The sequence below is a fragment of the Misgurnus anguillicaudatus genome, unplaced genomic scaffold (genome assembly GCF_027580225.2).
Source record: "Misgurnus anguillicaudatus unplaced genomic scaffold, ASM2758022v2 HiC_scaffold_32, whole genome shotgun sequence".
Taxonomy (NCBI): Eukaryota; Metazoa; Chordata; class Actinopteri; order Cypriniformes; family Cobitidae; genus Misgurnus; species Misgurnus anguillicaudatus.
This window is the reverse complement of record NW_027395282.1, coordinates 190,503-198,445: the sequence shown is the minus strand read 5'-3', so window position 1 is coordinate 198,445 and position 7,943 is coordinate 190,503. Positions and strand designations below refer to the sequence as shown.

At 36.6% G+C, this 7,943-nt stretch overlaps 2 long non-coding RNA genes across 10 annotated transcripts; one reads left to right on the top strand and one right to left on the bottom strand.

The window, feature by feature from the left end:
- Window positions 1–2,138: 2,138 nt before the first annotated feature.
- LOC129451107 (uncharacterized) lies at window positions 2,139–3,933 on the bottom strand. The gene is made up of 2 exons (XR_008646599.2): window positions 3,802–3,933; window positions 2,139–2,374 (listed from the first exon to the last, which is right to left on the bottom strand). It is a non-coding gene; the product is annotated as an uncharacterized lncRNA (long non-coding RNA).
- Window positions 2,764–7,686, top strand: LOC129454752 (uncharacterized). 9 transcript variants are annotated; one of them, XR_012368628.1, is made up of 10 exons: window positions 2,775–3,237; window positions 4,346–4,398; window positions 4,680–4,763; window positions 4,870–4,949; window positions 5,169–5,433; window positions 5,517–5,578; window positions 6,220–6,283; window positions 6,392–6,507; window positions 6,584–6,688; window positions 7,502–7,686. It is a non-coding gene; the product is annotated as an uncharacterized lncRNA (long non-coding RNA). The 9 variants fall into 9 exon arrangements; XR_012368626.1 differs by lacking the exon at window positions 2,775–3,237 and adding an exon at window positions 3,842–3,975; XR_012368620.1 differs by having other exon boundaries at window positions 2,764–3,237; window positions 3,810–4,763.
- The last annotated feature ends 257 nt before the right edge of the window (window positions 7,687–7,943 follow it).

The window sequence follows — 7,943 nt, the reverse complement described above, 5'->3', positions numbered from 1 at the left end:
GTACACGGTTTGACTATACAAATCACAACACATAAATAGGAAAATGATCGCGTTATTTTGTCACTTATTGGGAGCAGTATACTAGCTGGAGCCATGCATTTCCAGTCTTTGTGCTAAGCTAAGCTAGCGGGGGCTGCGTCAGACAGAGTTACAGCACGCACGGAGATGAGAGAGGTATGTATGGACTTATCTAACTCTGGGGGATACGGTGAATAAGCTAAATTCCCAAAATGTGGGCGTGTTCCTTTAACATTGACAACCTGTAAAGCCTTATATGCAGATAATGGGGCGTAACATTAAAGTACTGGAGTCCATATGCAAAACGCAATAGATCAGGTTGGAAAGTGGTCAATATATAACAAAAAATTAATAAAATATATTTGTCCCACTAAAAACAGGTAAATCCTAAATTAGATATAAAAACTGTTTGGACAGTTACTCAAGAAAATAAATGTAATAATATATTTAGGTGTATGATTTAACAAAAGTTCATATTTAAAAAATGGTGGATAAATATAAGCAGGGCCAGATTTACCTCTTATTGTGATATAGGCAAATGACATTTTTCAGCTCCCCATCACTTATATTACTTTGATGTTATGTGCCTGTATTGGATAAACAGAAAAACGGTTAATTAATTCTGCTAAAGCAAATGGTAGCAAACAGACGTTGGGCCAACGTCAATATTGGTTGGTTACGTTGGCCCAACCTATCTGACTGAAATACAACGTTGGGCCAACGTTGGTATGGTCAGCTGCAATTGCCCACCACTTCCCTCAAATATATGCATGAAGCATTTCATGTTTTACCATTCTATCCAGTAAACATGTGGAAAAGAGACTTCTTATACCCTGATGAATTGTCAAGTTATACAACATTGCATCAGAATCAGCCCAAAAAAAAAAAAAGATTAATAAAAGAAAAGATAACAGCCTATCTCTTTATCATGTGCCAGTATCAGGTAGCAAACAGACGTTGGCCCAACGTTGGCCCAACGTTTGTTGTTTTTTTTTTTCAACCGAAGACGTTTATTCATTTTAGCATTAAATTTTCATTTTACATATTACACATACAGTTGCAGTTTTCCTCTAAATGCTAATAGTACCATTTCATCAATAAGGAGAAACTGAAGCATTGGTATTTTGTCTTTTGTCCAAAAAAAAAAACAATCACCAATTTTGCAATTTGCATTACAGAGCACTTTCAGTATTGCATAAACAATATTTCTAAATTCTAACACGTTCTTGCATTTAAAACTGCTGGAACGCAACTTTTAAAGGGATAGTTCACCCAAAAATGAAAACTCTGTCATCATTCACTCCCATGTCGATACAAACCTGCATACATTTTTTTTTATTCACAAAGGAAGATGCTTCGAAGAAAATCTATAACTCAACCGATCAGAGGCCCCATTAACTTACATAGTAGGACAAAATAATACTAGTCAATGGTGCCTCTGATGGGCTTTGCTACAATCATCCCCCAAAACATCTTCCCCTGTGTTCATCAGAACAAAGACTTTTATGCAGGTTTGTAACAACACGAGAGCGAGGAAATGATGACAGAACTTTCATTTTTAGGCGAACTATCTCTTCAAGATCTGATGTTTACATGCATCAACAATAAAAATAACAGCACAGACACAAAAGCGCATTTTTGAGAAACCCCACATGTTTTTACAGTGATGATATTTTATGTGATTTACAAATCACTTTACAAATTAAAACAGTTTGTGCCTGTGCAATTTAAAATTAAACTCTTTTCAATAACTTAATTTAAAGGGACGTTTGTTTGTTTGTTTGTTGTTGTGTTGGGCCAACGTTGGGTGCTGACTTTGGCCCAACGTAATTTTGTCCGTTGGGCCAACCATTTTATTGGACAGCCAGCCCAGCTAACAAAAAAAGGTCCCCAGGACGTCCCCTAAACGTCCTCTGCGAACATACCCCGGACGTCATTGTGTAGGGTACCCGTTACGTTGAGCGGATGTCCGCGAGGACGTCTTCCGGACTTTCACAGGGACGTTCGCAGGACGGTCAGCGGACTTTCGGGACGTTTAGGGGACGTTCGCCTAAAGTCCTCAGCACGTCATTTTATTTCCCTGCTAACCAATGAAAACCTGAAAATAGACACGAGAAACATTGTATACCACAAAGTACTTTTATTTTAATCCAACTGTTGTAATTATGCTGTGCTCAATGTTTGTGCGTGCGTGCACGACCTTCCGTGCACGTGCATGATTTCCCTTGCGCGTGCCCGATCTCCCGTGCGCGTCAGTCAAACTCACTTCAGCTGCGTGTGTGTGCGTGTCTCTTGGTGTGTCTCTGGCTGTCTGCTGGGTTTACTGTGATGTCAATTCTTTCCGCTGTCTTCTAACCTAAAACAACGAAATAAACACACTCAGAAGTTAACTAATTATTTTTGGATATGTTTAAAATGTCTTGCAAAAAATCCCTAGCAAAATGTTTAAAGATAAGGGAGACAGAATTCTATGCTTAAAATAGAAAGCATGCACAACTCTCTTTTACCTAATATTTTATGTTTATGGTATTATTGTTGGTGTGACAGTTCACTCAAAGGTGGGTCAATTTGGACATATGCTACCCATTTTAGGTCTAAATGCAAATCAATCTCGATATGAATTCTGAAAACCCGCTAAAACCAGCCCAAGCTGGTTGACTGGTTTTAAGCTGGTCTCTTAGCCTGGTATTAGCTGTTCAGGATTGTTTAGCAGGATGTGGTTTTTTTTGGCCACTTTATAGCTGGTTAGGCTAGAAAACCAGCTGACCCACCAGCTTAAACCAGCTTGGCTAAGCTGGTTGGCTGGTTTAAGCTGGTTCAAGATGGTCCTCCCACCCTGACCAGCTAAGACCAGCTACAAAGTGAACATACACACCTTAGAGAGAGCATAGGTCACACAGAGTACAAAAATATTTTACTATTACGTAAAATAATGTAAGTTGTCTTATATATTGATCTTTGATATTATTGTAGGTTTTGTTGTGGGTTCAGGGCATCTTGAAGTACACTATGAATGACGTCAGATAGATCTATTGCGAGTGACAACATTTGAATTATCTGGCACGAGGAGTCACACGTCATACTTCAACTGACACAACGGAGACGGTGGTAAAAGAGGGAAAAACTCCTTTAAATTTCGATTTTTTTTATACTAAATCCCATTTATTTTGTAGTTAATTGTTAGATAAGGTCGTAATTTCGTCAAGTTTTCGTTACAGGGTAAGATTTCGTTACCATATACAGTATTTATATTGGTTCAAGTGTGCAGTTTGATAAGGTTTGTATTTCCTTTGTATAGGAAATTTGTTAGCCATATTTAAGTTAGTACATTTTGGTATCACATGTAAGCTTCGCTTTAGTTCAATGTTAGAGTAAATGTATAAGGTTTTAGATTAATATTCATCCGCAGCGGGTAAGTGCGCGAGCTCATACGGCCGTTACTCAAGCGGAAGGCTGCAGCCTCTGGAGGTCGCGTGTCTTATTTCAGAATATTAACAAGTATAAAGTTGACTATTATGCTTAGTTAATCGTAAATTGTTGTAATATGCTTATGACTTGCGAATGTAATGCTCAGTTAACTTAATAAACCAGGCTTGATGACGTATACAGCCTGCCTATGCGACCTCCGGAGGATGCAGCCTTCCGTTTGAGAAACGGCCTAAATGTGTACCAAGGGCGAGCGTGCACGAAATTCTGTCTGAATTGATTCTTCAATAATGGCAAAGCAAACATTTTCTGTCGTGATGATTAAACACATTTTAACGTTTAAATTAAAACTCCTACCTTTCCAGGGGTTTCTGTTCCTGCAGTCTTCCAGCGACACTTCAGTCGTACTGTGTTTGTACTTGCTTGCCGCGTATGACCATACGGACACGAGCAATATACCGCCACCTACTGTACTGTAGTAAAATGACGTGTATGATTGAATACTGTGGCACAGGCAGTAAAAATAGCCCTGTAAGTCATTGTAAAAATTGGCTAAATCACCAAAATAAGTTTGTAGATGTGGTTCATTAATTTTTCATAACTATGCAGCATAATGAATCAGCCTGAATTTATTTAGCCTATAAAAATATATATTTTAACTTTATTTTTAAACCTTTATATGCTTTTATATGGTATATGGTTAAACCCCTATAAGGTAGCATACAGTTTAATTGAATAAAAATCTTAAATTGAATCAAATCTCTTGTAATAATAAAAAAGCTCTTAATTATCTGCGAGGATTGGGGGTACATCTGGGTAACATTTTAACATTTAAGCAGCTTCCTTTTTATATTATTTTACATAATTTGATGTGTATATATATTAACTTATCTTTATTTAGTTTTCTCAGCCTTTAAACATCTGACTGATAAATGTGTAGTGTACTACAAAAAGGTAAGTTCAGCACCAGATCCGCTTATGTTATACTGTAATGACCTCTGTGTATGACATGTGCTATACAAATAAACTTGCCTTGCCTTGTTGATACTGGTTTGAGAAAAACTAAGATTTAAACAACCAAATGTTTCCAGTGCAACATGAAAAAACATTGGAAAACAATTTTCAGCCTAAGGTTAGATAATGTAGCCAATGGTCCTCTATTAATTTTGGTACAATGGTACATTTCCTTTGTGTACTGCAAGCTGAACTTACCGATTTATGGACTTTACTTACAGGTTTTCTGTGCTATGTTGCTCCATTTCACGGAGCAAAATAAGTCTGAGGTAGCACCAGCCTTGTGGTTTGAGTGGAACAATGGGGTAAGATTTTGTTCATGTTTTATAAAATACAAATGCTAAACGAAAACAAGGTCAGCTACATATATAAAAAAAATAATAATAATAAAACACTTGTTTCTGTCTGAAGGGTATTGAGACCAAAATGAACAATGTGCCACTCTAGACAGCTGTGGACAAAATATGCAGTCAGAGTATTTTCTCAAACAGGTAAAGTATGCAAAGTAATACCAAACTTCTTTTTAACAATCAAATTAAAAAAATAATAGCAAGCAAAACATACAATGTTTATATGATTTATATTGACCAAAGTTGTTCTATTTTGAGACTGTAAATATTGGCGCTGTAAAAAAAGTGAGGTTCTTCACACTGAAAGTCATTGTAAGTGTTAAAAGACAACTTAAATTTACTTTTGTTTTTTGTTTGCAGAAAGAGAATTCCAGGCCAAAAGGACTCAACAGAGACAACATTGTCAGTACACAAAACAAAAAGTTGGAATGATTAAGAAAAATGCATGTTTCTATACATATTTTATGTGAATTAATCATTATTGACAGCAATTGCACAAGTGTAAGTAAAAACTTTAAAAAAGATCCAACTGTTGAATATTTGATTGTTAAATGCTAAACGTTAAACTAAAGTGTACATGGTCCATGTTAATGTTTTTATTTTATTTTTTCAGCTGAGGAGCCAGGTAAAACTAAAAGGTCACAATATGATTTACTATCATATTATTATTTCATTCTGATTTTTCTCCTGTTTTTTTTTCTGAGTTAGATGAGGAGCAACCAGTACATCAAAGCAAAAAGATGCTATGATATTGTCTGAGGCACCTTATTGTGAGTACATTTACCGTATTTTCCGGACTATAAGTGGCTCCGGAGTATAAGTCGCATGAGTCAAAAAATGTGTCATGAAGAGGAAAAAAACATATATAAGTCGCACTGGACTATAAGTCGCATTTATTTAGAACATTTTTATTCTTTTTGGGGACATTTTGTTTGTTAAGTCTTTCTCCATTGTCTTTAAGTTAATGTTTCAGTTAACAGTTTTTTCAGGGGTAGGCTACAGGAGCAACATATAGCACCCTCTTGTGGCTGTAGACGTTTTCTATGTTTCTATGTGTAATGTTTTCTTTTGGTTCATGTTAGTCAGTATTAATAAATTTTTACATATAAGTCGCACCTGACTATAAGTCGCAGGACCAGCCAAACTATAAAAAAAGTGTGACTTATAGTCCGGAAAATACGGTATATGTTAACAGTCATTTAAATAGTCATACTTCTGTGGAATTAAAAACATATAAGTTAGTCTCAGTCAGTATTTGTAGTATAATGATGATTACATTATTTCTATTTATTCATTTAGCATACACCTAAAGTGACTTAAAAATGATAGAGCATTCAACATTTTACAACATATACTACAATACTTACATCATCAATTTTTTATTTTTTTCTAATCTGGGTTGTGTTTACAGTTCCATGTCCTTCACAATCACAACTGCAGCTCACCAGTCAATTTCTGCCATTCGGAAGAATCAGGTACACTATTTTGTTATTTTTATCTTAAAATATTAATAGGCAGACTTACTGTTCATTTATTGTACTTGTGTAGTTAGTAATGTTTTACTGTTTCAAAACAAATCCTAGAAAGAAATCTTGGATTGGAGAATCATTCTGAAAGTAGACCAAATTCAGGACAACATCACAGCAGTGGTCGGAAAAACATCAGTCAATGAGCAAGCCAAGCTAACTTTCAAAAGATGGTTTGTGTCATAACAACATTACTAGTCACTGCTGACTTTTTATTCTTGTTTAATTATGGATTGTTTTTGTTTGTAGATTTGTTATCTGTCTTCAGAGGGAAGGCAGCTTGGAGGATGCTACAGCTACACAGGGAGAATTTCAGCAGCTCAGTTTCATACTTGCAACTAATAATGAATAATAGTGAGTCTGTGTGAATCCCAAATGTTTTTGTTTATATATTTGAAAGTAAATATGTTGTAAATAAAAATAAGTTAATAGTTAATGGTCTATTTTTAAAAACAAGATACATGTTTGATTCTTTGGAATAGAACCATAGATCTATCTGACACTTATTCATAGTATACTTCAAGATGCCCTGAACCCACAACAAAACCTACAATAATATCAAAGATCAATATATAAAACAACTTACATTATTTTACGTAATAGTAAAATATTTTTGTACTCTGTGTGACCTATGCTCTCTCTAAGGTGTGTATGTTCACCTTGTAGCTGGTCTTAGCTGGTCAGGGTGGGAGGACCATCTTGAACCAGCTAAGACCAGCCAACCAGCTTAGCCAAGCTGGTTTAAGCTGGTGGGTCAGCTGGTTTTCTAGCCTAACCAGCTATAAAGTGGCCAAAAAAACCCACATCCTGCTACACAATCCTGAACATAATACCAGGCTGAGAGACCAGCTTAAAACCAGTCAACCAGCTTGGGCTGGTTTTAGCTGGTTTTCAGAATTCATATCGAGATTGATTTGCATTTAGACCTAAAATGGGTAGCATATGTCCAAATTGACCCACCTTTACTTTGAGTGAACTGTCACACCAACAATAATACCATAAACATAAAATATTAGGTAAAAGAGAGTTGTGCATGCTTTCTATTTTAAGCATAGAATTCTGTCTCCCTTATCTTTAAACATTTTGCTAGGGATTTTTTGCAAGACATTTTAAACATATTCAAAAATAATTAGTTAACTTCTGAGTGTGTTTATTTCGTTGTTTTAGGTTAGAAGACAGCGGAAAGAATTGACATCGCAGAGACACACACAGAGAGACACGAACACACACGCAGCTGAAGCGAGTTTGACTGACGCGCACGGGAGATCGGGCACCGTGCACGCACACACAAACATGGAGCACAGCATAATTACAACAGTTGGATTAAAATAAAAGTACTTTGTGGTATACAATGTTTCTCGTGTCTGTTTTCAGCAGGGAAATAAAATGACTTGCTGAGGACTTTAGGCGAACGTCCCCTAAAAGTCCCGAAAGTCTGCTGACCGTCCTGCGAACGTCCCTGTGAAAGTCCGGAGGCGTCCTCGCGGACGTCTGCTCGACGTAACGGGTACCCTACACAATGACGTCCGTGGGACGTTCGCAGAGGACGTTTAGGGGACGTCCTGGGACCTTTTTTGTTAGCTGGGAGCTGGCTGTCCAATGACATGGT